The sequence below is a fragment of the Dermacentor silvarum genome, chromosome 10 (assembly GCF_013339745.2).
Source record: "Dermacentor silvarum isolate Dsil-2018 chromosome 10, BIME_Dsil_1.4, whole genome shotgun sequence".
Taxonomy (NCBI): domain Eukaryota; kingdom Metazoa; phylum Arthropoda; class Arachnida; order Ixodida; family Ixodidae; genus Dermacentor; species Dermacentor silvarum.
In genome coordinates, this window is record NC_051163.1 from 132,853,283 (window position 1) to 132,880,632 (window position 27,350).

The 27,350-nt window shown below is 47.7% G+C and overlaps 1 long non-coding RNA gene across 1 annotated transcript; it reads right to left on the reverse strand.

Moving 5' to 3' along the window:
* Window positions 1-13,088: 13,088 nt before the first annotated feature.
* LOC125940706 (uncharacterized) lies at window positions 13,089-19,195 on the reverse strand. Its single transcript, XR_007463909.1, has 3 exons — window positions 19,037-19,195; window positions 17,962-18,099; window positions 13,089-13,215 (listed from the first exon to the last, which is right to left on the reverse strand). It is a non-coding gene; the product is annotated as an uncharacterized LOC125940706 (long non-coding RNA).
* Window positions 19,196-27,350: the final 8,155 nt, after the last annotated feature.

The following is a 27,350-nucleotide window of genomic DNA, read 5'->3' on the forward strand; positions in this document are numbered from 1 at the left end:
GAGAAGCAGTGAACTACGCCGGTCAGCACACCTACCAATCTAGCCACCGTAACGGAGGCTCGCTAAAAGCACGATAACAGGCGCCACAGGCATCGCACACGCCGTCATTTTGCTCCGAGTGCCGCGATCGCACCCGTGCACACGGCACGCACAGGCTCTGCACACGGCACACCGCGCTTCGGATCAGACCGAAGCAGCGCGCGCGACTTCGCTTCGTAGCAGACGACAAATTCGGTTTCCACGTGATTGACATGTGCGTGACGTCAGCAAAAAATGTGTTCGCGCCCTGCAGGCGATGGCGTCACCCAGGCGGCGACCAATCGCTGCACCCAAACCGAATCCTTCGAAAACCGAAGCGTTACAGAATATGGCCCCAGGATATACGGGTACGCGCCACACGTGATCGAATGTTAACGTTTACAGTATTAAGCCCTGGTACAGGCGAAATGGAAGGCCGGTTGCGGCACGATCCTGCCACGCGAGTGTCTTGTTTCAATTTTGCTGTATTCGGTTTACGCCCACAGACTGTCAGCAATGGTCGGCGCAGACTGCGCCTCAGTGTTGGAGAAGCTTCACAATTCTTGTAGATCGTTTTGTTAAGATTGCGCCCAAAACGCGAACAGTCAAGCTTATTTCAGAGTTTGCGCGACCACCCGTGATAAGACTGGAAAGTTCGATGCGTGATGTATAAAAGACGGCGCGGCCCAACGATGATCGGCTTTTCCACGGCCGATGCTGTACTCGCCGCTATCAGTGCCAGTGTGTATTGCTGTAATCTGACTTTCCGTTTGCCGGCCGACTGCTGCCTTCGTCAACGTCACGACGCCGTGACAAAATAATAGCTATGCAAACTATGCAAGATGACGAATGTCGGCAAGCACACACCGCAGCTAAAATACGCAAGTACCATGATGCCGCTGAATTGGAAGATTTTAAGAGAGCTTACGCGTAATTGAATAGAGACTGATACAGATTATTTTATCGAGCTTCGCTTGTCAAGCACTTTCATGTAGTGTGATGGCCGTCGATGTTTTTTCTATCCCTGTGCATGCAGTATGTAACAGGTATTGTCCATAATACCAATTGTTATTGGCAGAAAAAAATAAAGAATGCATAAAAACAGTTCATATCTTTTATTGCGTCACAGCCATACGCGAAAATTTTTTAGGCCTGTGTATTTAGATTTAGGTGTCTGTCCATACGGTCTCCTTAGTGTGGCCAGCGTTTACCCAGGTCTCATCAAGGTAGTATAGGGTCCTGTAAAAGAAAAGAAATCAGTCGTATAGTTAAGAGCTTACCTTTACTGGCAACAGCCCATTAATAAACCAGCGGCCTTGATTCAAGGTTATGCCTCTGTTACAGCGCGAAGAATCCACTGACAAAACCCATGTGAATACATATAACAAAGGTGAGCTGGCAAAACTTTTCCTGAGAAAGACTGAAGCGAATGTTAACAAAACATGTTTCAGGCTTCTCATAAAAGCTAATGAAACCACATCCCCAATTATGTGCACAGCATATTCGGTGAATAAAATTAGCTATTCTTTTCTTCAAGTCATTTAGATTCCTTGCTCCTACGCGAAAAAAAAGGCAATAAATATTCCCAAACAATGCGACGGGAAATTCTGCAATAGCGAAATGCTCAGTTACATCTTCGGCACAGATCATTGCATCCTCGGCTGATACTATTATCCACCGTACAAGCGCAAACATGAACAGCTACCTTATTTTACTGGGGAATTTCGCTGCGACCTAAGTTAGGATTATGTAAGCCTTTCGATCACACGCGTAAACAGCACACGTTTGGCGATCACTGATGGAAAACATACCTCTCGTTTTAACTCACCGTTAGGTACACACGCATGCTCATCATTCGCGTCTACACTTTTACCAACAAGCACGCGCAACGAAAGTTTGCAGAAATTAAAAGAACGCAAGAACTTACTGCTGCTGCCTCCGCATTTCTCGGATTGTTCGGAGGTACTTTCGACGCCAAGCAACGATGTCGTCTCTTTCGAGCAATGCGGAATTCCTTTTTCTCTTTCGGAAGACGAACCACAAGTCGGTCAGCATTCGTTGCATCGTGCGAGTGCTGATCGTCGGCATGTCCATGTCAGGGTCGCTGATCACCTCGTTGCGTAGCTTCTCGGACCTAGGCAGTTCATTGCGCATGAAATAGCACTTTGCGCCTCAATGCTGCCAACGCAAACGTGTCGTAACGCAGCAGCCTCGTCTTGGCGGTCATGCGCTTCCCAGCTTCGCCCGAGACCGAGAAATGCAGTTTCTTACGCTTTGGAGAGGAGAGTGGGGCCCGCGGAGCTTCAGCCTTGATTCGAGTTACCGTTCGCATACTCACTCCGGTGAGTTCGGCGACAGTCCGGCACACCGAATTCGTGGAAAGCTCGGGCTGACGGCGCCTTACTCCAGCGTAGACATTGCAGATAACCTGCTTGGTTTGTTTGGTGACCCACTTCTTGTCACACTTAGAGTATAGCCTCCTCGGAGAACGAAAAGGAGAGTTTGCGACCACACACGGTACCGCCGGCACCGGGGACGCCATGTTTACTGCAAGAGCAAGCAGCAGGCGTGCGGAAAACGTGGTGCCGTCCAAGAAATAAAAAAGAAAAAAAATTAAGGCGCACGATAACTTTTTTTTCCATGAACAGCTTCCCATACTTGTTCTATATTTATAATTAAGAAAGTTTTATTTATTCGGGCCAAGTAACTCTTAGAATCAGAAAATAAAGTGGGTACTATTTCCTGGCGCGCGCGCATGCAGGCGGTTCGGCTCTGTAGCTTCCGCAGTGCTGTCGAGGAAAGCTGTCGCCGAGTATAGCTGGTGCGACCGATGGAGGTGAGGTCGTGGGACGGTGACGTAGTCCTCCACCTGTCGCCATGTTCACAAAGTGTGTGTCTGTGTTGAAGGTACTCATGCCTTAGTGGATACTGGTGCTACAGTTTCAGTGATGAGTGCTTTGTTTAAAAACCGTCTGGGACACAAGGTTATGTTCGCGTGGGACCGAAAGACTACTTTTCTTGGAGTCAGGGGTGAAACCCAGTGGCCCGTTGGTGTTTGCTCTGCTCTAGTGAGTGCTGGTGGACAAGATCTTCCAACTGAATTTATTGCTTTTGAACACACCACTCAAAACAACATCCTTGGGATTGACTTTCTTGGTGAATGTGGTGCATTGTTAGACTGTGGGGCTGCTGAAATTTCTCTTGGAAGTCACGTGATATCACCAATGCCAGAAGTATCTGACGTAGACACGCAGGGAGTATTTTCCGTGTCCCATGATATCCTTTTACCGGCTCAAGCTGCGGCATTTGTTCCAGTGACTTCCACGCATGACCTTCCGCATCGCTGTCATGGTTTAATTGTTGAAGAAAAATATACTGGTTCCTCGATTCATTATAGAATGTGTAGATGGTCGTGCTCACGTGTGGACGGTGAACACGTCTATGGAGCAAGTTTTGCTGCCGACTGGACTCAAGCTGGCCACCTTTGACTCAGAGGCGACTCTCTCTATTGATGCCGTTGACGCTTCTACCGACGTGAGTGCAGCAAATCGCGACTACACCTTGGAATTCTCCCGGATGACGAACAAGTCGCTATCCTCTTCTGAGCGGACAGAATTGCAAAAGGTGCTCGTCCGCTATGCGCCAGTATTCGATTTCGCGCAAGGCCAGGGCCGGTATTTTGTAGCGATGACTTTAAAGTAATAATGCCTTTTCGCGCTTATCGCGCCTTGTCAGTGGTCAGAGCGACGGTCCGCTCGCGTTATCAACGTTGATATCGTGAGCGGACCGTCGCTCTGACCACTGACAAGGCGCGATAAGCGCGAAAAGGGATTATTACTTTAAAGGCATCGCTACAAAATACCGGTCTAGCGTCCCATTTTGCTTCCTGATTCACGAACGCAACCCCGCATAAACACGGGCCAAGCGACGCCTATTCGCCAGAATCCGTACCGCGTCTCTCCTGCAGAACGTAAAGTAATCGACGAGCAAGTTCAAGAAATGCTACGGACAGGTGTTGTCCCGGAGTCTTGTAGTCCCTGGGCAGCTCCAGTGATACTAGTTAAGAAAAAGGACCTTTCTTGGAGGTTCTGCGTTGATTATCGAAGAATTAATGCCGCCACGAAGAAGGACGAATACCCTCTGCCACGCATCGGCGATGCTATCGATTGCCTTCATGCAGCCCCCTACTTTTCCTCCGTTGACTTACGATCGGGATACTGGCAAATACCGATGCACCTGACTGATAAGCAGAAAACTGCCTTCGTGACCCCAGACGGACTCTTCGAGTTTAATGTCATGCCTTTCGGTTTATGCAACGCGCCAGCAACTTTTGAAAGGTTTATGCACACAGTGCTACGCGGATTAAAATGGGAGATTTGCATGTGCTATCTCGATGATTTAACCATGGGGGCGTGGAACCGGCTCTGCGATGGCGGGGCCGTTCACGACTTTGCTGTATTTCATGCAGGTGTATGCAGGAAGTGATTTTCGACAGCTTTCTCACAGCATCGAGTTTGACGGCGACTGCGCAGATGCATCACCGGGACCATTCCAGTATAGCCGATTTGAGGATCAAGCGGAAAGTGAAATATGTCAGGCCACCGAATTCGGAAGGTGCGGTCTTCTGGACAACGAAACTTGGCGATCAATCTTCTATCGGCCAAGCAAGTAAACGGACCACGGCTCTGGCGGCTGCCTGGCCACAACGGGGCGCTGCTGTCTCGCTCCGCGCGCTTGGGTCGAGAGTGCCGTGGGTGACGTTAAGCATCTCCCTCACTCTCGCGCTGTGTCTTGTCACGCTTGGTAAAATGTCTAGTGCGTCGTACGGTTGCTCTGCTGCTGGCGGTCGTGATGAAAGGGACCGTGCATAGCCGGTATTCAACACGTGACGCTGTCGCGCAGCAGCCGACGGCCGCACGGAATGAAACCTCGGCACGGTGAAAGAACCCGCTCTGTTTTCTTTTTCTTGTCTATATTGACCTTTCATACTAATGTCTGTCGCCTACATCCCTTGCTACTCGAGTTTAGGCAACATTGCGCAAGGCGCCGTCGCCGCGGGATTGAAGCCGGGGGCAAGCCGACGTAGCTACGGCCACCATTCCTGTGTCGCTGATTGCTCACGTCGGCTTGCGGCAGCCGGAGAACGTCGCAAAAAATATCGCAGTTTCGCCCGAAAGGCGAAGCATCGATTGCGCTAGCAAATTAGTAGAGAGCTATTCGGAGTAGGGATAGTAGTTTTATCGGCTGCATAAACTTGGACACATTGGCTTACTAACTGAATTAACAATCGTTGTGTCAGCGCGCACAAGCAAACATGAATAGATCACACTGAATGACCGCAGCCAACGACTGTCAAAACGATGGCAGCAAGCGCAGGTTCGCGCGGTCTATCGCTTCAACGGAAACTGAGCGGCGAATGCACAGCGTATACAAAGGTCAGAGCCGTGTGGAGATAAGAGACGGTGCGGGCGACCGTCACCACCGGGCAAAGTGCAGAGAAGTTGTTGGCAGAGGAGAAGCTGCCCCCTCCCCCCTCTTCCAGTTCCTTGCTTTCGCGTGGGAGATTGAGTGGCAAGTACAGTGAACTAAAAGTATTGGGTAGTGGAAAGAGCGGATGGCTGGGCGCACAGGCAGCGTGAAGCCAAGAGCGAAGACTCCCGCTAGGGGCGCTGGTGTGCTCTTCCCGAGGCCACAATAAGTATGAGGTGGTGCGTGGAATCTGGAAAGGAGTAATGGTGCCAGCGCTAACATTCGCAAATGCCATTATATGCTTAAAATCGGATATATTGGCGGGTTTGGAAGTTAACCAAAGATCAGTAGGCCGGTTGGCTTTGGGAGCACACGGTAATTCGACAAATGAGGCAGTGCATGGAGACATGGGTTGGGCCTCTTTTGAAGTCAGAGAAGCACAAAGTAAAATTAGTTTTGAAGAAAGGCTCAGGAACATGGATGAAAATAAATGGGCGGCTAAAGTGCACAAGTATCTCTACATGAAAAGCGTGGACACAGAATGGAGGAAGAGGTCAAGGAAGTTGGCAACCAAGTACAGGATAATCGAAACTGTAAATAGACAACCAGGGGTCATCAGAAAGAAAGTGAGAGAAATAGAGACCGTGAATTGGATGCAAAGAATGGAAACGAAAAGGACAATGGAGATTTACAAGAATGAGAAGAAAGAAATTAGAAGGGAAAATCTGTACGATAACACAAAGGGCAGTGCCTTGCTATTTGAGGCTCGAGCCGGTTGCCTAAGGACGAAAACATATCGGAACAAATATTCGGAATTAGATGAGACATGTGTATGCTGCAGTAAAGATCCAGAGACCACTCAGCACATCCTAATGGAATGCGACGGGATCCACCCAGCGAGAACCGTAGGTAACGTGCAACTCCCAGAAGCGCTTGGGTTTAAAGTGGAAGGAAACATAAACAGATCAGCCGTAGAGATCAGCAAGAGACGATTAGAGTACTGGTGGAAAAAAAGTAGGGAAAAGATGGATGCGACCTGATCTCTTAAAATCATAGGCAGCGGTACAAGGTAAATTTTTGAAAAAGAAAAATAATGATAGGTATACAAAAATGCAAGATAAAGAACATGTATAGTATACCTGATTAAATCAAGCAGGCTAGGTGACTATTTGTCGCCGCCCCGTTTCAAAGGGGATGCCAATAAATCATCATCATCATCATCGAGGAGACCGTGTCGGTTGGAGCCCGCGTTGCCCGCGTAGCTGCAACCGTTTTACCGCGTCGTTCTTGGTGTTACGAGCCAGCGTGCTTTTCATGTTTTTGCAAGTGAAGCTACTGAAAGTGCCGAGCGTGACCGTTTCTCTGTTCGATGCTGCCCTGTTGTCGCTTTTTGGATAACGCAAGAGAAGAAGAAAAAAAGCGACAAGCATTGCTATGCGCCCGGATGCAAGAGCGGGTATCCTGGTTTTTGAGAAATACATGGGCGCACGCTGTCTCTTTTTGGAGTGCCTAAAAACAATGACCGGCGGAAACAATAGGAGAGGAATCTTCACTGCAAAGATAAGCCACTCCCCGAGACTTTAACTGTGTGGAAGAGGCACTTTAAAGCGCATTTTATTTTGCGCCACTTATGTTCACTTAATCGACGGTGAGGAATTAAGGATTCCTCGAGGTAAACCGGCACTGTCCGACGCCGCGGTGCCCCCGCTCCTGCCCGATTTGCCATCCTACCTCTCAAAGGAGATGCGTCAGAAAAGACCAGAGAGAAAACGCGTTGCAGTGTGCCCAGCTGCACGCACGATGAAGGTGCGTTTGTCTCGTCGCGACATTCATGATTCATCATCCCAAGATGATAGTGCGGATGGCAACGACAGCCTGGATGTGACAGCGCCCCAGCATAATCTTCAAACGATCGTAAACAGTGTGGATATTATAAAATAAATTCTTGGTGCATTTTTTGTTGCAGTACGATCCGAGACATCATTGAAATAATGACATCCAGATTTCCAAGCCAAGTTCTGCAGTCGGAATCTGCTCCTGTGGAAAGCTTCTTTCGTTTTTGACATGCCTGATCAAATCGGAGCGGCACGCAGGTGGTCGAGGTCGCTTCCTGTCCCCATCTACTGCTGTTGGCCTGAGAATCGCAGTTGCAAGAGTTTTGTCATTGCTAACCTGCATGACAAAGAATGTTAGCTACAAGTACTTAATGACCTCAAAGCTGAGTCGGGACCCAGTTGAAAATCTCTTCGGTATAGCACGGCAGTCAACCGGTTGCAATACCCATCCAGTACACAGTTTCTCATTACTGCGTCTTGCCTAAGTATTTATGGGCTTGCCAGATCTGTTGCTAATGGGAATGCTGAGCTTGGTGTTCTTACAGCCCTCCTTCAAATGGAATGCCCAAAGCCTGGCAAAACTGACATAATCCAAAGCCTTCTTGATGATGACGACATTCCCACTGCAGGGTATCAAAAGCAGGGCCCTGTACCAGACCATGTCTCACGTGTTCAAGCAAAAAGTGATGACCGGATCATTTTTTAGAATTCTGGTTATGTTGCCAGCAAGTTTTTATTGAAATTGGAGTGCGATAAATGCCCCAAATTGCTTCTCCCAAAGAATGAGGATGTTGATAGTCTTGCTGCAGCTCTGTACACCAAGCTGTACACCAGGAGACAATGGTGGCCTACTGTATCCAAACAGATGGCTTCTCAGGATTATTCGAAGATCAGAAAACCTTTTCACATCCTTTTCAAGATCATTCAGTACACAGGAGCTGCGTCGTGAGAGTGTTAAGGATGTTATTACTCCTGGTAAGAGAAACCGACAAGACCGGAGGTGCACCAGCCATTCAGAATCTTTGACGGTGAAGGTTGTAGCTTCTCATCAGGGGCGTAGCCAGAAATTTTTTCCGGGGGGGGGGGGGGGGGTTTCACCGGCCCAGTCGGGGGGGCAAGCTTCTGCTTTCCTCTAGGTCACATGATCGATAATAAATAGCGGTAGTTTAAGCAGACTCTATACATGTATATTAAAGACATAGGAACGCCCCCCCCCCCCCCTCGCGTGTGCGTGTGCTTGTGAAGAAATTAAGTAAAACGTAAAGTAAGCTCAGTAAATACAGTAAGTACGACAGGTACAGTGGGCGTTTGGAGCAGCAGTCTCTCATCGCGCCACTGACTGGACCAGTCTTCGAAAACGCATCATTGAGACGACCCGTGCGGTCGGAGAAGACATTATTCATTGTTAATTTCCGTTAAGCGTAGATGGCGTCGTCCTAGTCGGGGCGAAGCGCGTTTCACAAGTCAAGGACGGCTGTACGCGTGAAAATGCACGTGTGACCACTGACCAGGTTATATACCTACTCCCATAGCAATAGCTTGTTCGCTGCGTCTTTGCGCTAGAAAACTTAAATACACGCAAAAACGCGTAAGGCTTTTTTTTTTTTTCGAAGCATTCGTCGCCCTGCTCCCTCATACGGGAGGGTTGCATTTCCTGCGGCAAGTGCATCGGCCGCTGTGTCTTCCGCTGTGTGCGAGCGTGCAGCCGTCATTTGCCTGTACGTCAACAGATTCAGAATTGTACAGAATATTGCACCGCACAGCACAGATATGGCATGTGTACGCATTTTAAGTAGTGCGTGCAACTCATTTCTGCTTCACTTACGCCGGTGCAAACAGGAAGCGGCCTTGTACCTCACAGAATCTCGACTGATTGGTGTACTAACTAGTGATACAGAAATGAACTCCGGTCTTGATCAGTGCATAGTGCACATAATCAATTTCTCAGGACGCGTGAACTCCGACGAGAACTGTCAGCGCCTGCAACAAGAGTTTACTTACGCTGTACTGCGCACAGCAGAAATTCATGCTTTTCGGCTGTCTGTTTCGTGCATTCTATTGCGAGTCGGTGGAATTTCACTGCTGTCATCAACCCCTTCGTGTGTACATTGCTGGTTTGGGATTCGACAATAAAACAGCAACCACCAGCCTTCCGTAATTGCTGGTTTGGGATTGAACAACACGACAGTAATTACCAGCCTTCCGTACGGGCGCAATCGCAAACAAGAGACGTTTCTCGCGCAGGCTAAGCCTATACGTTCACACTTCGGAAGCGGCAAGCGGGCGGAAAGGCCAAAGCGGGCGGAAAGGCCAAAGCGGCCGGAAAATTTTTTCCGCGCCTGTCCAAGTTGTCCAGATTTGTTTTGCTACCGCCGCGGCCGCCGGTGCCATTTTCGTCCAGATCCATCTAGTCTGCGTACGTTTGTCGGCGTGGTGGCGCTCATTATCGCATTATTTCGAGCGGTATGTTCATTCTTTGACCCACGTACCATCATCAAAAGTGATCAATTTACGCAACTTCGCGTGTCATCTGCGACCTTCGGTAAATTCCTCGTTGGCGTTCCGTAATTCTCCGCACACGGGCGCGGTAGCGCTGAGTCACAGGTTGGTGCCTAGGCGTGATAATATTTCTTTAATAGGTTTTATTTACAAGTTGTAATAACATTTCATCATTTCGTATTGTCGGCGCCTCCAGGACACCAAAGGGGCAACGGGAACACCACAGCTAAAACGCGGGCTGGCCCTTGTGTTGGGGCTCGCCAAAGCCTGCGGGTCTTACGTGAGACCTACGCTCCCAATCTATCGTCGCGACGAGAAAACCACCTCGCGACTTCTGCAACATACCGTACACGTGCGAGGAGAATTATGGAGCGCCAACGAGGAATCTGCCTAACTATTGTCTGCCGTGGAAGTGGAAGAAGAAATATGGCTTTTATACTTCTACCTACTTGTTTTCTAGAAATGGACAATGAATAAACGGAAGACGCGGACACCTCGGAAACGGCGGTGGTGGGTTCGCCTGGCTTTGCAAAAGCGCGAGAAGTTGGGTCACGCCAAGGCTTCGTTGCCGCACCTCCGGTCGCGCGACGTTGAATACTATAGCGAGTATTGCTGACAGTACGTTTTAGTACCACTCTTGTCGTAGAGCAAGGGGTGGTTCTTGATCGCGTCGATCAGCATTACAGCCTACACTTTTGGTGCCATGTTCAATTTTACGACCGGTTCTTTACATGCTATTGTAGCTTCCAGTGAAGCAGAACGACTTTCCGCCGCGTTTCCGCTTCGCCATGGCGAAAAAATCGGCCCGAGACCGATTTGGCTCGCAGCCTGTTTTTCTGCCTGTTTTGTTGCCTAGGCGGGCGGATTTTTGCAAGATTTTGCCGCTTCCTACAGCTTCGAGACCAAGTGTGAACGTAGCCTAAGATCCTGCGCGAGCGCGGCCTAACCGGCACCTGAAGGGAAGCGGCGGAAATGTATACCGGAGATTTCGACCACCTGGGGTCTTTAACGTGCAACCTAAATCTAAGTAAACGGGCCTCGAGCGTTTTCGCCATCATATAAAATGCGGCTGCCGCATTTGTTGCTTCATTTGTTGCGCATTTGTTGCTTCAGAATGCGGCAGCCACATTCTCGCCCAAAACTTCACAGAGTACCAAAGCCTTGACAAACACCGTGACAGTTTTTTCCATATGCAGACATCATTCGCTGTAAATTACCAACCCAAACGGAAGCGCCCAAGAATTAAATTGTGATAATAGCACCGGTTTCATGAATTATGTCAGCGCGAAGCGACGAAAACAAAGGGTGGGTAAGTAGGGGGGGGGGGGGGGGTTGCGGAACAACTTATGGGGGGGTTTGAACACCCCCCCCCCCCCCTGGCTACGCCCCTGCTTCTTATGTTACCACACACGGCTGCACTTTTTTGCGAAGTCCTTAAACCGTTCCAAAGAGTCGGGTGGCCTTAAGATATCTGAAGTTGAGCCGCTGTACATAAGCATGTGAAATGGTATTGTGTACTCTCTACCGTGTAACTCATCTGTTGCAGAATGTTTTCTGAAAATGCCCCCCCCCCCCCCCTAAATCTACTGAAACAGTGACTGAAATCAACTGTCAGCAGGATGCTCCCTCTTCGGAAATGCACATGTTCATCGCTTGCTTAAATCGTAATTATCGAAAATGCAGCATTAGGCATGCATTCAGTACAAATTTTAAGCTAAACATTTCGACAGAATTACCTGTCTGGTTGGGAAAATTGATTAGGACATGATTAGGACACTGACTCCAACCAAGTAAGGGTATTTATTAGCCCGACGTAATATAAACCGCGCGAAGGGCAGCCTACCCTCTTTGTATGTCCATTACCTTGGAGACATGGCGAAAAGAAGAAAAGACCCCCCGCTCTATGTCATCAACATCAAAACAAAAACATGTCGCTCATTCCCCCCCCCCCCCCCTTCAACGGCTTTCCCGCGGGTAAAGCGTCCCCCAGAATCGGTCATCCCAGTCGATGAGCAACGCCGCAGCCTCCCCACCCTTTCGCCATTTCCGAGTGTCAATAAATACAAGCGCCCTGTCAAGTGTCTCCCCCCCTTCCTTTCTCTCCCCTTTCTTATGAAGAACCTTTGAAAAGCTGCACACCGCCACCTCCGAAGAATACCCCCTGAAGAAGGAGCCGAATTGGCTTCGAAACGTCGGGTTAATACATACCCTTACTTGGTGGGAGTCACTGTCTAAGTCATATTCAATACAAATGTATTTTCTATGTTTGGAACGGGACTTGTGACTGGTGCAACTGGGTAAAAAAAGTGAAAGTGCCATGCTAAATGTGCACTCTGCCGCTGCAGCGCGAAGTGCGTGCATCGCGATAACATACATTGTAGGTACGTACTGTGCCCTGCCATCCCAGGGTACAGATTTTAGGGTTGCTTACATAAAATCATATTGAAATATTTGGCATGAGGAAAAATGAACACAGCACTGTGAAACTCTGTGCCGCCGCACTCGCCTGCTGCGTTCTGCCGCCGACTCCCTCAGCCGGTGCTCGGGAAGTGAGCGCGCGCGCCATCTGGTGAGCTTCTACACAATATGCCTCGCGCCGAGGCCACCGCTTCTTCCACTACCCAATATTTTCTAGTGCACTGTAGTGGCAAGGTATCCCTTTGGTGCCGGAGCACAGCGCCACCCAGCCTCCCTCCCTCCCATACCCTCACGGCCTTTCGCGCGACGGTCGCGTTTGCTTTCCGCCGTGCGTTCGCCCTCCATGATAGCGCGCGCGCTTTCGCTCGCGCATATGGCGCGCGGCGACGATTTTACCTAACTATCACAAAAGCGATAGAAAACTGCTTCCGTACCGAATTGCCAAGACTAAATGAACGTCTGAAAAACGAACTAAAACATCCGTGCAGTCCGTTTAGAAGGTGATAAACGGTCGTATATCGTTGCTAATGTCCGGCGGATATGACTATTGCAAGAAGTTCTAGAATCCTGCTTAAAGTTGTTTCAAAAAATCCCGTCTGGAAATGGGATTTTGTAAGACCATTAGAAGCATTTAAAAAATACAGATTGAATCCTGCTACAATCGGGAGTTTGATATCTGTTTTCTTTCACCCTCCCCTCTAGCGCCCCCCTTGTCTCCCTTTCCTTCCCTCTCCCCATGCTCCGGCGGCGTTTCGCCGGCCGGCGGCCTGCAGGTTTGCGTTGTGCAATACACGAAACACATACAGCAATAGCAGTTCTTTTTATTCCAAAAAGTAAACACGACGACTAGACAAGCTAGCAATCAACATTAAATGTGAGTGCCTCCGAGTAACGTCCATTACAGGTATCTCCCTTGATAAACCTGGTTTCGAACAGGCTGCTGGGCTGTAGCTCCTTAATTCAGCAGGTCTTCTTACTGCAAAACATTAGGCATGTGTAGAACGCATGTTAACTGAAGCACACTTTTCTGAGTGAACGTTTAGTTTTTCAATGCCTTGGCAATAAGCACTACAATATATTAGTCCCAGCACACAGTTTTCGAGCATTCCACCTTTATTAACATGGTTCTAACGTTAACAGATCACAAGTGAAATTCTCCTCTGTTGCCTTGAAGACAAACTTTACATCTAACTGAAGGTGTCGCATGTACAATCGCCAACCAGTGTAAGTGTCAGCTGTTTTGCTAGCTTTCAGGAGGCTGTTGTGTTAAGTAGTTGGCGACTGGTAGATGACAGCAGCCTCCTAAACATGTGCGAAGTAGGTACCAATTAGCATTCAAAGAAAGGAATAAATGCATTTCTGATAATGTTGTACGAGAAAATAGGTAAGTGCGGTTCTGCAAAGGCACAGCTTCAGCGTAACATTGTTACACCACCCCAATTTCGTTTGCCACAGATCACATAGCCAATTCAGAAATGGCGCAGGCTTGAGAATATACCTCAACACCCAGCCTATCAAACACATCGCATACTTCAGATTGAGCAAATATATTGCGATTCCTTAGAAAATAAAAGACAGCAGACGAGTGCAACCTTGAGTAACTGCGACCATTTGCAGCACGGCTGCTTCAAACGGATACAGTAAGAACTTCAGTTGCTTGTAATTAAACCATTAAAATGTTGCACGCATATGACCTGCCTGCTTGAAACCCTCCACACAACATTGCCAAGCACTAGTAAAGAAATTTTTTAGAAAAACAGTGTCATCCACACATTTCACTTGGTGAGAACATAAGCCGTAATTTTCCACCCAGTTTCACTAACTTTGACCTTGGTGACATTTATAGTTACGCAAGCCAATGGGTTAACCTCGTGCAGTTTTAAAACAGTTATGTGCTCTAGACTGCTTGCATATGCAATTTATTGCTTACACCGAAATGAACCCACAGACTAAAACCCACACACGGCGCGCGGCGACGATTTCATCGCAAAATGCGCTTGGGTGTCCATACAATTGTTATCGCAATAAGAGAAATAGAACAGCGGCGGAAATTTCTCTCTCTCAAATGGCAAGGTCGCCGTTTCTTCGTCGCGCCGTAACACGCGTGTACGAGTCGATATCCAAGCCAACGCTGCGGCTGCGACGCAGAGGGAAGCAACGACGGAGGCCCACTCCCGGCAACGAAACTGCCCACAACCGGCCAACGCTCGCTTCAACGGCGGGAAACGAAAGGGGGAGGGCTAAGCTAGAGTGACCTAGAATATGGGAGAGTGTCCAAAGCGCCTGCTCCTGCGAGGGCCTTTTTCTGTGAACTGCCGCGCCGCGCCGCTGCTGCTCCGGACCCGTGGGCTTTTCGCGCTCGCGAAGCGCGCGGGAAGCGAGGGTCGTCTCCTACGCGCTGTAGTTTTTTGCGTTCATTTTCCACGCAAAGCACCTAAACTCTATTTAACTTCAACAGTGTGGTGCTGCATGGAGCTCACCAATATTTGAGCGTTTCTTTGTGCTTGGGCAGCAATATAATGCAAAAACTAACGTATCAAACTCATCAGCGCGGCCTAGCTCCAGTGCTGGAGTTCGGGAACGGTATTACGGTAACTGTGCGTGCGTATAAACGCGCTAAATGAGCCCGCGCAAGGAAAGAACGTAAAAAATAAACGTTATTCGCATGGGTACGCGGGCAACAGCACCACGCTTGCAAGCATAAGAGTAAGAAAAAAGTAAATTACTCGCGCAGTCAAGTGAAATACTTGCGTGCGTGCGGTGACCGCTTCGCTCACCATTACGCGCTTTTCGCTCACGGCAGTGGCGCACCGACGGGGGGGGGGGGGGGGGGGGCTGTAACAGCCCCCCCCTGAGGCCGAGTTAACCCCCCTTTTGTTTTCTTGCGCCTTTGAGTACTGCAACTAAGATTATGTAAGACGCGCAATCGTCTACACAAAGTGCATTTTTTGACAATTTCCCGTGAAGAAATTGAAATTAGTGCGGTTTAGATGGTATTGGCAAACTAAGGCAAACTGTCAACCCCCCCCCCCCCCTGGCAGAGATCCTGGGTGCGCTACTGGCTCACGGTCACTAGTGGTTTACAGCTATATGCATATGTATTTGTTCGAATATTTTTTAGCCACGACAATATTTTATTATGAACAGAGCAGTGTGAGAAGGTGTAAGGGAAGCAAGAGAAAGAGCACGGACGGCCCTACCACCGCAATATTGTTGGCTTATTTCGCTTCAGAGATTGCGTACACACACAATTCTTGCTGTGCGCTATCTCTTCAATACAAACTTCGCGCATGATGTACCTTAAGGTTCACCGTGAGCGAAGGTTTTTTCAAATTCAGAAATTCGAAAGAAAAGTCATTCGATCCAGCCAATATAGCTAAACAAATATATTTATTTTTCGACATTGAAATGAACAGATAGCTACTACTGGCCTAGCCATTTACTAATTTGTTATGTAAAAGTTATTACTGCAATAGCCTTGTTTTAATAATCCGTGAATCCTCTCTGAAATTACCAACATGTAACTTCTCATTATATCATAGTTATTGCGTAACGTCTGATTTTTTACGTAAGCTAACAAGCCTTCATGGCGCGTGACGATGTTTGTGTTTGCATTATATTGAGTGGAAAATCGTCTTGAAAATTACTGTCTTTGATGCACTACAAATATCGCTATTGATTCTACATGTCCCTAAAATAGTTACCTTCAGCAAAAAAAAAAAAATGAAAAGTTTATGTTCTGGTGATTTGTTGCCTCTTTCATTATGTAACTACAAGTACGTAGTTATTGATAAGTAAGTATATTTGCTGTGTACGAACCAGCGAGCTTACGAAATAAATATTCCCAAAGTTACTTTCATGTTAAAATTCGCTTAGTGTTTGCGCTCTTGCAACACAAGAAGGCGAAAGACGAGTTGCACATACGTAATCCATCATGTTCGTTTTCTGACACTTGCTCGTAATTATGAAATGAGGCATACGTATACAATGTTGCACTGTTAGCATTTCATTTATTTTGGTTTGTCTTGTTTTTTGCCGCGTACATTTCTCGCGCACCCTTTACTTTGGTAGGTTGTACTGCTAATTAAGCTCGAGGACGCGGGTTCGATTCCCGGCCACGGCGGCTTACATTTAGATGGAGGCGAAATGCATAAAACACCCGTGTACCGAGATTTATGTGCACGTTAAAGAACCCCAGGTGGTCGAAATTAACGGAGCCCTCCACTGCGGCGTCTCTCATAGCCGTATTGTGATTTTTGGGTGTAAAACCCCAGAAATGATCATTACAATTATTACCCTTTACCTGTGCTCTCAGTTCTTCATGATATATGGGCAAGTTAAACACGTTGAGATCGAGATTGGCATTCAACACGTTTTTATCGTCACACCCACAGCATCAGAGGGATTTCTGGCCGTCGTCATATGACCACACGTCATATTGTTATCGTTAATCGTGACGTGAGTGCAAGTATGTCAAGTTACTACTGCCATGACCCATCAGTCATCTTAGCCACACATTAGTGCCTATCCACACTACACTTTGGTATATATACCAAGTGAACGAGCCGCGAGAGTTACGCGGTTTGTATTTATTTTTGATACCGCGGCATCGGCCAACAGACACATTGCGCTTCCCAAGAGCCCAGTTAAGGATTTCGCCTTAATAAAGAAACAACAGAGCACGGGATGCAGTCTTGTAAAGCAAATCGAATGCAATAAATAAATGAAAGGAAACGATAGGGTGTAAAAAGCATTAGCATGAGCTAGCCATATCTGCTACGTTCTCTTCGTTATTATCGCGGTCTCCAGCTTATTTTCCTCTGCAGCACGTTCACGTTGCTCATTCCACGCATAACTAAATGAAGTAAGCGCGCGGAATGCGTTACTCAAACAGCCGCGTAAGCGCGGACCAAGCGAGCTAGAAGGAAATAGACAAAATACCCGTATTCACAGCCGGCAAACGCGTTCTCTGTGTCACTGGGGTATTACCTTGCGGTGACGTGGTACTTAATATATCCCAAATTATCGCGATGTTGGCTAATAGCAACGAAAATATCAGGCTCGTAGCAGGCGCCCACCGCCTTGGCGCGGCTTCCGCAGCGGAGAAAGCCCACGGGTCCGGTACAGCAGCGCCGCGGCGCGGGAGTTCACACAAAAAGGTCCTCGCTCCTCCCATGCATTTGCGCGGCGCTTTGGACACTCTCCCCTATTCTAGGTCACTCTAGCTAAGCTGGCGCCGGGCCGGCGGGAGCGGCGGCGGGCGCGCACGGAGACAGTCGAAGGTGGGGGAGCTACGACGGAGTTGAGAGGGAGGGTGAGGGGAGCCACCGAAACGACGGGGTCACCGCTGTCGAAGCCAAATCCGCTTCCCTGCCGCCCTCCTCCCTCAGCTTCGACGTGTCCGCGCGCGCCCGGCGCCGCCGCCCGCTCCACAGTTTCGTTTTCTGCCATTATCGCGAAGCGAGCGTTGGCCGACGTGGGCAGTCTTCGTGGCCCTCGCTCTACATCTGCTTGTGCGCCGTGATATATAACGACTCTCACCGTTCGTACGTCGTGCTACGGTGCACGCATACTTCAGAAATAAGTACTTCCTTTAATTCGAACTGCATTTAATTCGAACAAACTTTCGGGCTCCTTCGAGTTGGAATTATCGACATTCGACATGTATATGTGTCACGCTGAAAATTTAATTCGTACGACTTTAATATGAAATAACAGTTACCTGGGTTCTTGGAGTTCAGGAGTTTCGTGGTGGCCCTTTGGGCGGCTGCGTTTTCCTCTGCCCCTTTCGGCACCTGTAGAGGGTACATGATTGGTGTCTTCACCCTCACGCGCCTTCTCCTTGCACATAGGTATGTGCCTGCATAGTAAGTTACAAAAAAAAAAACTCTACTGCCTATTACAACTGTATATCGGAATTTTTTTCTTTTTTAACAGACTTCTGTTACTGCACAGACTTGCACACACACAAAAAAAAAAAAAACGCCAGTGCGATCTCAACATTTATTTGCTGCATGGCTGAAGCCAAAAAATGTTAAGTATCGTAAAAAGAAGATGCTGTAAATAGCTGCACTGTCTGATTATGTTACAAAAAACAAGGCAACAGCGCACTACGTACAGGGTGTTTCATTTAACTTTAGCCAAACTTTACAAATATGCAAGTGCCACGTACCTGGATAGAACCAAGGTAATGTTGGCGATACTCAGATTATTTTTTTGCATTGCGCCTAGTTAAATAATTTGTTATAATTATTTAACTTATCAATTATTATAGTTAGATGAAAAGTGTCAATGAGAAGATTGTAAGATACCGCTTTCTGTTGCTCAATACGTGCTACATGAAGTGTTTTTTCAACGTGACAGATGCCCGCCAATGCACGAAAACTGCCTCGAGCGGCCAGTCGTTCGGCAGTTTTGCGTGTATTCGCGGGCATCGTTCACGCTCGGAAAAACACACGAGTGATCTTGCACAAGAGCGTCGACAGAAGAATACCGAGGCTACGCGAAGATTGTAGCACGTCTCATCATTCCGCGCAAAACGGGAATGTCATCGTCATCCTAACGATCACCAGTCAACGAAACGTAGAGGTAATTTTAGACAGCTTTGGCAAACCTGAATACACACACAATAAAAGAAACGTACGTAGACGTAAACCTGCGTCGTAAACAATATTAGAGATTCCAGTTAAAATCAAGGCGCTTTCATTGCTGAACTTCATTACCGCCTAAAACTCCCGCCTGAAAAGCGCTGTAAATAACTAAACACGACAGGTCTCAAAATGACAGTGACTACTCACGTGAGCAAAGAAGATGTGGAAGGCAGTCTGGCGCTCCGCAGTTCATGAACGAACATGCGTCAGGAACTTAACGGCTGGTCCTGACAAAAATAATGGGGAATGATACGGCGGGTTGAAAAGTTACGCAATCTGGAGGGAAGCTTCGCCGGGGGCTCAGTCCGCTCGACTGCTCAGACTGAGCGATGACGCCGATGAGGCGTCACGCCACTCCTAGCTTTGTCAGGTAGCCGCTATGATACGTCGCGGCCCTGCATCCTCTTGCGACACACGCAGCTGCAATGCAGAAAAGTACTCAGTGTGGCTTCGTACTCGGTACCTGTAGCACAGAAATGCTAGCTTATTTAACTAAGAAAATACAAAATGCGGCTGCTACCATAATGCTAGCGCGACCTTATAAAGATATTTTGAAATAATAAAAGTCGAACTTCTTGGCACTTTGCGGTAGGTAGGTAGGTTCATAACTCGCTTTAATAATACAAAAAAGTGATGTGCAACCTGTAATGGAATCGAACCTCTGCCGTGGAGCACAGCAGCCGGTGCTCTAGCAACTAGACTACGGTGTCTTTTTCTTACTTTCGGTCAAAGTGAAACACGTTAACCAAACAGACAAAAGGAAAACTGCGACAAAATATCAAAACATTTTACACTTTGAACCGTCAGTCCAGCTTGGCTGACATTTTCGTTGACCCTCGACAGCCACTCAGGAACACAGCAATCATGCGTTCTAAATTTTCCTGAAAAGAAAAATGGCAATAATCGCCAGGAGGGACAGATCGCGTTGAAGTGTATCGAGGAGTGTTCAACAATGTCCTCGCGTCGATGACCAAATCAACGTCGAAAGTGGTGCTTAGTTTCCGGAGAAGTTCAGAAACTGCGACATGCGGAATGCGGTGACTTGTAACCCATGACGCAAGCCATGCTTGAAATTCCACACATTTGCGTGGACATAGACTTGCCGGATTTTCTGCAGGTGATGATGCATCGTCCGAAGAACCTCCATTTTGGATGCCCGCGCTCATAGGAGAGTCGTTTTGTGGAACAAAATATTAACCAGCAATGTCTTGCGTATGTGCGTCTACATCTCCTTTCAAGGCAAGGTCACTTTCGTGAAAACTATCCTTGGATTGAGCATGCTCATGTGGCGAGGATACTTCACTAGAAGCATGGTTACTACTTTCATTAAGGTGCCATGAGACTTATTGGACGGTAGTTGTGGCAACATGATTGGAAGATATCAGTTCGTCATTAACTCTACGCCTCTTCTGACGGTCTGAAAGGTTGGCGGAACTTTTCTTTATTGCGGACTTCGTTATGAGCATAAAGAGCAAGCGGCTGGCCCTTCAGTGCTCACTCACCCCAATGCAAACCCTCGCGCCTGGGTTGATTGCACTCTCTTCTAAACGGGCGAAGCAAAAACAAAAACCAACGTTCATTTTTCCCGCCAAAAAGCAGAACAAAGAAAACAACAACAAAAAAATCATTAATTGTAGGCGGCTAGAACCGGCGATTTTAAACGTCTTCCAAAATCCGCCTTATAGAAAGATTTTCCATCCCGATTGAATCCTTCTCGATGTTGACTTCTTCAATCTAGATTTTTGATGGCCAAAGCGAAATATCCGTGACTAAGAATGATTATATCTCTTTTGTGCTAGCTGGGTATCGCCCTTGGAATCTATACGGAAACTCACGGTGACGACGACGGCGACGACAGAAATCCGGTTGAGTGTCCATATAATTGCTATCGCAATATCTTGCATCCATTCTCTGCATGGCAAGGAAACCTGACGGGCGTGAGCACAACCGCCCGCACACGTCTATCTTAGAACGTCAAACGGTGCACGTCAAGCCGCCGTGCCGCTAACGTGAACGTGCCTTTATCCCACAGGCGTGAAAGAGGGCGCGTCAGCCGCTGCTGCGGCGTCTTGCGCAATGTTGCCTAAACTCGAGCAGCAAAGGACGTAGGCGACAGACACTAGTATGAAATATAAGGTCAATATAGGCAAGAAAAAAAAAAACAGAGGAGGTCTTCGTTCTTTCACACTGCCGGGGTTTCATTCCCTGCGGCCGTCGGCTGCTGCGCGACAGCGCCACGTGTTGAATACCCGCTATGCACGGTCCCTCTCATCGCGACCGCCAGCAGCAGAGCAACCGTACGTCGCACTACACATTTTATTAAGCGTGACAAGACACAGCGCGAGAGTGAGGGAGAAGCTTAACGTTACCCACGGCACTCTCGACCCAAGCGCGCGGAGCTAGTCCCTATATAAAAAAAGTACCGCCATCCTTTGATAAACGCCGCTTCTCTCTCTCCTGTATCTCCGATTGGACGATGATTGCGCGCGCTTTTCACTTCTTTCTATTTTCTTTTTTCCGCCTCAGAGCCATGTTGAAAGTCCTCTGCGCAACCGCAGTCGCCGGCGGCGGCGGTGGCGCGCGCCCGGCCTGAAAGCTTCAACGTGGACTTTCTAGGTGCGCCACCGTCGACTTGGCTTTCGCAAGCAAAAAGTAAAGAAAAAAGCAAGCGCTTTAGGAGAGGAGGCGGCGGAGGAAAGAGTAGATGGCGGTACTTTTCTTATATAGGGATTTTACGCGGAGCGAGACAGCAGCGCCCTGTTGTGGTCAGGCAGCCGCTCCCGCCGCCGGAGCCGTGGAGCCGTGGTCCGCTTACTTTCTTGGCCGATAGTACAGCCGCGGCCACGTCTGTGTATAGCGCTCGAGCGGCCGGTGATGATGATGATGATGATTTATTGGCATCCCCTTTGAAACGGGGTGGCGACAAATAGTCACCTAGCCTGCTTGATTTAATCGGGTATACTACACATGTTCTTTATCTCGCATTTTTGTATACCTTTTTCAAAAATTTAGCTTGTACCGCTGCCTATGATTTTAAGAGATCAGGTCGTATCCATCTTTTCCCTGCTTTTTTTCCACCAGTACTCTAATCGTCTCTTGCTGATCTCTACGGCTGATCTGTTTATGTTTCCTTCCACTTTAAACCCAAGCGCTTCTGGGAGTTGCACGTTACCTACGGTTCTCGCTGGGTGGATCCCGTCGCATTCCATTAGGATGTGCTGAGTGGTCTCTGGATCTTTACTGCAGCATACACATGTCTCATCTAGTTCCGAATATTTGTTCCGATATGTTTTCGTCCTTAGGCAACCGCAGAGCAAAGCCGTCCGCCGGCTTTGCTCTGCGGGGCGACACCTTGTGGCCGTTGCGGGCTGTGACGTGCAGTGGCGTAGCCAGAAATTTTGTTCGGGGGGGGGGGGGGGGGCTCAGGTTGCAGCGCGGCCTCCTCCTTATAGAATTTGTCGAGGGATCAAATGCATGAATAATAACTGCATTGCCAATTCCATTGCATATTAGATGCTGCAAACGAATTATTGAACGCTATGCACTGTCCATTAAAATATGTATGTTTTCATAACAGAATATATTCGTATGCCCCAAAAATTGTGGTAGAAATAACTGATATCAATGCTTCCGCGTTTTTTGTCTAATTAATAAGTAAAGAAAACATCACATGAACTTTAGAACTATTGACCCTTTTCGCGGAGCAGTTTGTTTTAGAGAAATGAGATGACGCTCACGGCGGCGCGCCGTACCTCTCCTCAGCGACCGCGCACGAACACGAAACCATTACCGCTTCTACCTTGCTTCTGTGGTATCAGCTGTCGGAAATGCAACGGAATTTTCGCTAACACACTGTGCTCCAATAATGCTAGTTTGAATAATGTGGATTGAAGACGTCTGCAGCAGTTGGCTGCAAAAATAGTGACTGGCATGTTAAGGAATAGAATGAATCTGTGTGGCGAAGTTCGCGGACCGCTGCTGAAACTGTCCTAACGTGTTACCGGCACTTCGTGATGTACGGATTTCCTCGAGGATACAGAAATTTGCTCATCCGCCAGCCTTGTATCGCTAACCTTCAAAGAAAGGGCTTCATCCCCAGAACGTCGGCAAGAGTGAGTACCACTCGTTAAACAGTGACGAAGGGAGTAGTGTCGCTTCCTGTCATAGTAAGTTTCGCACACGTTATCTATACACATCTGTCCCGAATGGCAGGAAAACTTACGCCCACTCTATCGCCGACGTATCAAGAATAAGCGAATGGACGCACAGTTGAATATATCCGCACTGCATACACACAGTAAATGACTGACTACACCTATGGCGCACCAATGGTCGAAGCTGAATGTTTCGGGACGGTCCACAAGAGTAAGGAAGTTACTAGCTGTAATATATATTTGCTACAAGGTATTACAATGTGCAAAACAGCTACGTTTCAAGCCTTGTGCGCAGCAAGAACAAGTCTATCGGATTTGGAACTGAGCACACCCGCGAGTGATTAAGCAGAAAATAATCAGATAGTGGCCGCACCGAGGAACTTCACTGAGTCAGAAACTGACAAGCCACTGCTTCAAAATATTTGCCGAATAAAGAACAAAGAGCAAAACACACTAATGCTGACTGAAATCATAATTGGAAAGCTTGGAATGCATATTTAGCCCCGCTTTTAGAAGAAGCACCATATACACTGCTTGCGCCGTTTGGACATAGCTTAATGAGCTCCGAAAGCGCTTTTGCACGTTCTCTGAAGCTGTGATCAAAGCTTCGTGTCGTCCACCTAGTCACCGTCTACGATATCTCCGAAAACAGAGGTTTTCTAAGCCGCGCCGGCGTCATACACTTCCATTTTAAACAAGGAGGCAACGGAGGCAGTTGAGGCAAGCAATGGACGCGTCACCACGTGATCAAATATGGCAGCGCCCAAGAGATCGCCGCGAAAAGGGTCAATATCAGTTCGAAACCAGCAAAGCAGTGCATGCAGCTTATATGGAAAACGTAAAGGCCATGAAATGAATAAGTTGAGGACAAATATTTTGATGCATCTTTGTCATTCAATAACCTTGTTTACATTTTTCTACATATGCAACGGCCAGGAAGAAACCTCAATGACGCTATCCCTCGTTGCAATCGATTGCGCAGGAGCAGCTGTAACACGTGTATTGTAATTACACCGAGATAATACTCGCAGCAGTGAGTACAAATAAAAAGTGGGATTTCTGCAAAATATATATTAGAAATGCGAAGATAGAATGGAATATACAAATGCGAAGATACAACTCGCTAAAGGGCAAAAAAAGAGTCACTGGAAACAAAGTTCACTGCTTGTATACACACAACCTCGCAATAAGATATTTAAAAATACGTATGAGTCTCCAATAAATCTACGTATTTAAGCAAACGTCAGTGTATATAATGCGTCAAATAAGACAAATAAACATGTTGCTCAGTCACAGATAGTAACATTGCGCACAGAAATACAGACGATCTAGGCAAGAACATAACTATGATCCCAGAAATCATGTTATGTACTTGGGCCATGCAGCGGTCGCGACAGCGCCATGTGGGTAGAATAATAGAGGAATAATGCATAAATCAGTACGAAAATGTGTAATTTAACTGCCTGCACAACGCCAACAATTATTCTGCACCCAAAATTAAAGGAGGGTATTCCTTCGTTTGAAAAAAGAAATAAAAGCAGGTAGCTGAAAATGAAAGAAAAGGACAAACGAAGGCCACTGATGATGCGGTAAGTTGAACTACCCAATATCCGTGTGTGTTTTTGGCGAACGCCGCGTGGGCAGGGATTTCAGTGAGCAAGGTCGGTCAAAATTGGTTATTGGTATTCTTGTAATTTTTGTATTCGCGTGATAATTGTGATCATGATGCCAACTGCTAGAATAAACGGCGAAAATAAACGGCGAAAAAAGCTAATGAACGGTCATACGTTTTCATAATTAAGAACTTATGAACCTGAAGGAACAGTGATTTTTACTTGCATTGATTGTTGCTGCTTCGCTATCTAAATGACAAACTTCTCTCGGCGGGAAAGTTGAGCGAAGCGGTCAATGACTTCGGACACGTCGATGCCGACGTCTCTGTGGGTGTATAAAAGCGCCAGCCTAACCATGCGTTGCACAGACATTGTAGAGCGCAAGTAGTTTTTAGTAAACTCTTGCTAAAAAATATTCTCTCTGCGCTGGCAGTGGTCACTGGAAGGGTGACTAGAAGCTGCAGCAGTATTTACACATTTACATAGAACCTGCTGTCGCAATGAAAGATGGGCATCTATTCCGGTGCTAAAACCGAAAACACTCCCTTGATGTCGTTGGCATACTTGTTTAGGTACCTTGCAGAAGCAGTAGGCTGTTCGATTCCAGCGATGTCCGTCGTTTCGTCAGGAAGTATGGAGAAGCAGCCTGCTTTTGAATCTAGGCTTTCTTTGATAATGTCACCACAAATTTCTATTATTTGGTTTTGTGCGTCTGGGCTTAAATACGAGGCATTACTGGGGCAACTTTCCAAATGGTTCTTCAGATATGTATCTCCACAATCAGCTCGCATGCAAAGAAGCACTCTGAAAATGCCTGTATTTTCAGCAGGGGCATTGCTTAAATCCATAGGGCCCCTCCCCTGTCCCTGTGGCCACGGAGAGCCAGACCTTGTCGCCCGCAAAAAAAAAAAAAAAAATCTCAATAATAGGCCGTTTACTTTCTTCTGTTTTCTCATATTTTACTTTGCCTGCCCTGGTCCAGCTGATCAATCCCATTGGGCACGCTTCCTGATAATGTTTGGAGAAAAGTATCAGCTGCTAGCTGACAGTCCCGGTTATATTTAGTATTTTCGTCAGTGTGGAAGATTGCGAGCGCGTGCTTCCATTTCTGGAACGGCTTGCACAGGAGGGCTCCAGTGCGCGCATGTTGGCCCAAGTTTATAAGAACATTAACCCCATAAAGTTCTAGAAATGAAAATCTTTTAAAGCATGCCTTTGGAAATGTCAGCGCACCTTTCGCGTCAAATGTTTATGAGAAATTTACACTCATAAAGTTTCGTAATTGAAATCCATGCGCTGCGTATATTCCGCGGCCGCTGCGAGATGCCGCAACGCGCCCGCTCGCTATCGAAAAGCCGTTGAAAGTTTGTGCTTGGATGGGGCTCCTTGCGTTACGTGACTCCAGGTGCAAGGGCGTTGTCACGAAATCCAGCCCAAGTTCGCAATGTTCGTGCCAAAATGTCTTTTCGAGCGTGAAAAAGTCATTGTAGACAAAATCCAGAATGATTGCCGGCGTCGGTGGTAGTTTTGGTCGGCGGCGCATGCTAGCACGAAAAAATTTCGGGGGGGGGGGGGGCTGAAGCCCCATCAGCCCCCCCCCCCCCCCCCCCTGGCTACGCGCCTGGTGACGTGGCATGCACAGGAGCATGCGCGGCCTAATAGACACGCAAACCTGCTCTGCACGAGCGACAACGTTGAAAGGTGTGCTTGTTTAACCAAAAACGCACGCTCCCTCAAGGCGCTTCCGGCATGTCGATTCCAAAAGATGCGTTTCGACAGATAACACGCGCCTGACTGTTTCGCAAGAAACGATGCATGCTTTCTGGCTATTCTAAGGTATGCGATTATACGAAGATATGATAACGCCACCAGCTGCGTAAAATGAGATCCCAGACGTTGATTTTTTCTACCACTTTTTGCCGACTCTCTGTAGTGATGAATAATAATAGTATCCAGGGTTTCACATCCCTTAATCATGATACGATCATCATAAGGGGCGCCCTAGTCGAAGGCTTATACTAATTCAGACTAAACATGGAAGCACAGAAAGGACATCTTTTATTTTTGCCGAAACCAAAAGTGGAAAATGGCGCCGTTCTATCTCCTAATAGAAAATGGGTCCCCCCCCTGTTCCGCTTGACACTTACGATCCTCGTGGGAAGCGAGTCGTACAGCCTATTCACGAGGTCTGGCAGCTGTCGGAGGCGGTCCCACTCCTCTTGAATAGCTATCAAAGCGCGTCAGAGTTAGCTGCGGCTAGACCCGCTTTTTTGGCTAGGTGTGACTTCATTAGGCCCCATATATTTTCAATTATATTTAAATCGGGGCTTCTCGCGGGCCAGTTCAGCCTTGCCACACCTAAATCATCCAACATCTGCTGCACTGCCTTTGACGTGTGAATTGGTGCGTAGTCCTGTTGAAGCCAGTATAGTCCGTCCGGGAAGGGTCCATCGAGAACGTGCGGAGTGAGCACTGTCTGCAAAACGTCCATGTACGCTTCTGATGTCATTCTTTCTCTAAATCGATGAAGTGGTCCCAGACCTGTGTGGCTTATCGCGCCCCTTACGTGGACCGTGGTGCGACCGCTTGAACGAGTGCCCAAGATATAGCGCTCATCATACCTGCGGGAAATATGTCATTGACACATGCATTAAACTGACAGCTACTGCGTAGACATATGTAAAAGAGGTTTCA